The 3,658-nt window shown below is 39.3% G+C and overlaps 1 non-coding gene across 1 annotated transcript; it reads right to left on the reverse strand.

Moving 5' to 3' along the window:
• Positions 1-284: 284 nt before the first annotated feature.
• Positions 285-389, reverse strand: LOC128282724 (small nucleolar RNA R71). Its single transcript, XR_008273079.1, has one exon. It is a non-coding gene; the product is annotated as a small nucleolar RNA R71 (small nucleolar RNA).
• Between the last annotated feature and the right edge of the window lie 3,269 nt (positions 390-3,658).

Here is a 3,658-nt window from a genome sequence, read left to right on the forward strand (position 1 = left end):
TCGAACTGAAGCCGAACACCATTTAAATGATTCAACAGTTTGTTCAGTTCGATGGTTTGCAAGACGAACATCGAAATACTCATTTGGCTAATTTCTTGGAAGTCTATGATGCTTTCAAGATTAATGGTGTTTCTGACGATGCCATTTGCCTACTATTGTTACCCTTCTTTTTGAGGAATAAAGCTAAACAATGTTTGAATTCTTTACCACGAGGTTTTATCACTACATGAGATCAAATGACTGAAAAATTTCTATTGAAGTACTTTCCACCGGCTAAGACAGCTAAATTGAGAAATGATATCACTTCTTTCATGTAGATAGACTTAGAGACTATATGATACATGGTAGAGGTATAAGGATTTATTGAGCTGGTGTCCTCACCATGGGTTACCTCTACGACTACAAGTTCAACCCTTCTACAATGGTTTGAACCCCTCAACTAGGTAGCTAATCGATGCAGTAGCCGATGTTACTCTGAACAATAAAATACCTAAAAAGGCTTATGAGTTTATATAGGAGATGTCACTGAATAATTATCAATGGCAATTCACGAAGACGAAGCTGACAAAAGCAGTCGGTGTTTTTAACTTAGATACGGTCACCATGTTATCGAATCAGGTAGAACTTTTGAATAAAAAATTAATGGTTTATGTGTTTCTATGCAGGTACATCCGGTGATTGAATGTGACGTAAATGGAGGTGGAATAAATAATTTAGAATACTTACCCTTCGATCCTAGCATAGAGAAGAAACAAATCAACTATATGGGTAATGATTTTAGGCCTCAGAATAATCCTTATAGTAACAATTATAATGCAGGTTGAAGGAACCATCCCAATTTCTCTTAGGGTGGTCAAGGAAATCAAAGACCATAACCCCCTCTGGGCTTTCAACAACAACCTTACCAACAAGAGAAAAAGTCGAACCTTGAGGAGATGTTGACAAAGTTTATTTTGATGTCAGAAACCTGATTCTAAAACACTGAAACAACACTTAAAAATCAACAAGCGTCGATTCAAGGGCTTGAGAACCAAATCGGTCAACTTGCGAAGTTGATTTCAGAATGATCGCAAGGTAGCTTGCCTAGTAACACCCAAACTAACCCAAGAGAGCAGCTTCATGCAATTATTGTTCGAGATAAAGAAAGGTTAGTTAAATTTGAACCAGAACCAAGGTAAGAAAGTGTGGTAAGTAAAGGTAAGGTTGAGGTAAGCTAGAATGAGGAAAAACTGGTCGGTAAGGAATATAAACCTCATGTGCCATATCCCAACGCAGTAAAGAAAGACCACATGAATGAACAATTCGGTAAATTTCTTAAACTTTTGAAAAAATTACACATTAACTTACCGTTTATTGAAGCTCTTTTACAGATGCCCAATTCCGTAAAATTTTTAAATGAGCTTTTAGCAAAAAAATGAAAGTTAGATGATTCGTCACTTGTGGAGCTAAGTACAGTTTACTCGGCCATTTTTTAAAATAAACTACCTAACAAATTGATAGATCCAAGGAGTTTTACTATTCCTTATTTAATTGGTACTTTAAATGTTAATAATGCTTTGGCTGATTTAGGAGCTAGTATTAATGTCATGCCCTATAAAATGTTTAAATAATTAGGTCTTAGGAAACCTAAACACACTAGTATGAGTATTCAATTAGCAAATAGAACCATTAGATTTCCTAGGGGTATTATTGAAGACGTACTTGTAAAAATTGATAAATTCATATTCCTAGTTGATTTTTTATTTTAGACATGGATAAGGATAGTGACGTACCTTTGATTCTAGGTTGGCCCTTTTTAGCAACTGCCAAAACTTTTATTGATGCTGGTACAGGTGAATTGATACTTTGTGTAGGTGATGATACGATTAAACTCCAAGTTCGTGATTCTGTTAAGACATTTAGTGATCGAGATAATTATACAAGTTCTGTTAATATGAATAACATTGTGGCTCAAACTTCTTTGCAAGAAACCCCTCGAAAAAATGTGATAGAGCCACGATCCAATCCATATGATAGAAACAGAATGACTCATGAAGAAAAAATGCTACAGATCAATGAACTAGACGAATGGCAGACACATGTTATTGAGAAACTAAGAATACACGATGCAAAACCAAAGCAACGTCATGACGAGCATAAGGATGGAACGAACCAATTTAAGGTTCGGGACCAAATACTGTTAGATAAAATGGATCCTCGAATTTTCACTTCGGAGCTTGATGCAAACTGATCAAATCCCTTTACAGTACTAAATGTCTTCACATACGGTACAGTCGAGGTAGCTCATTCTGAAGTCAGCACTTTTAAGGTAAATAGTACTCGACTCAAACCTTATTTTAATAATAGAATTGACAGAGAGAAAGAGGAGTTTCAACTCCACAAACCACCGTGACCGTGCGAATTTAAGGTAAGTTGAGTTTAGACTTTAAATAAGCACTTCTCGGGAGGCAACCCAAGTGTTAACACTGCTAATTTTCTTAATTTTATCTCATGATATTTTTAAAATTATTTAATTTTAAAAATTAAAAAAATGTTTTTTGACCCACACGGTCTGGACACGCGGGCATGTCCCAAGTCGTGTGCACTAAAAGGGGTTCGACAGTGACTTACACAACCTGGCGACATGGCCATGTGAGCCATACGGGGGTGTCCTTGGTCATGAGACTTAATTTTTCCAAGAATCGACAGAGACACGACCTAAAATAGTCCACATAGGCATGTGACATAGCCGTATGGACCACATGGCCTGGACACATGAGCGTGTCTTAGGGCGAGTGAAACCTGGAGCTAATTTTTTCAAATTTAATACAAGTCAGAGAGTTACAAGGGTAGGGCATACAGCCGTGTGCTAGACAAGGCCGAGCCACACGGATGTGTGGGAGTTTACATGGGCGTGGGAAAAGTGAAGGAGGTTGTACATGGCCATTTGACACGGCTGTGTATGCTACACGGCCTGGACGCGCGACCCTGTTCGAGGCTGTGTGAAGACTAGCCTAGTTTGTTTAAATCGCACACGGGAAGGAGAGAGCCACACGGGCGTGTGACACGGTCGTGTAGCCCAACACCGCCCTTGACACGATCGTGTCACCCTTAAAAATCCCTTACCCTAATTTATTTTTTTAAAATTTTTCTTCTTATTCCTCCTTCCAACTCTAGATGTCGTCCTTCCCTCTTCACTATTTTTCGGCCACCGTCGTCGTTTGCTCCACTCCCTCCCTCGGCCTTCTCCTTCCCTCACCTCTTCCTCACACATCCTAGTCATGCTCTTACACCACAAACGTTGCCTCACCCTTTTCTTTTTCCTTTCTCCCATTACCATCACACCACATCATGGCCAACCACCAACCTGCCACCCCACCCTCTCGCGCCGGCCACCCTTACCTCATCGCCCCACTCCATCCCGAATGCACCCCCTCTGACCCTTTTACCTCTCCTTTCCTTTTCCTCCTCTTCACCCTCCACCAACCCCGACCCTTACAGCTGCCTTCTTTCTTCCCATCCTACAATAGTCAGTGCCGCCCGAACCATCACTACTCCACTGCCGTTTACTCCGGTCACCATCCACTACCAATTGTTTTATTTTATTATTGTTATTTATTTATTATTCTTATTAGTTATATTATTTTATTTGTTTATTATTTGTGATTATTTTATTTTT

This window comes from Gossypium arboreum, chromosome 10 (genome assembly GCF_025698485.1).
Source record: "Gossypium arboreum isolate Shixiya-1 chromosome 10, ASM2569848v2, whole genome shotgun sequence".
Classification (NCBI taxonomy): domain Eukaryota; kingdom Viridiplantae; phylum Streptophyta; class Magnoliopsida; order Malvales; family Malvaceae; genus Gossypium; species Gossypium arboreum.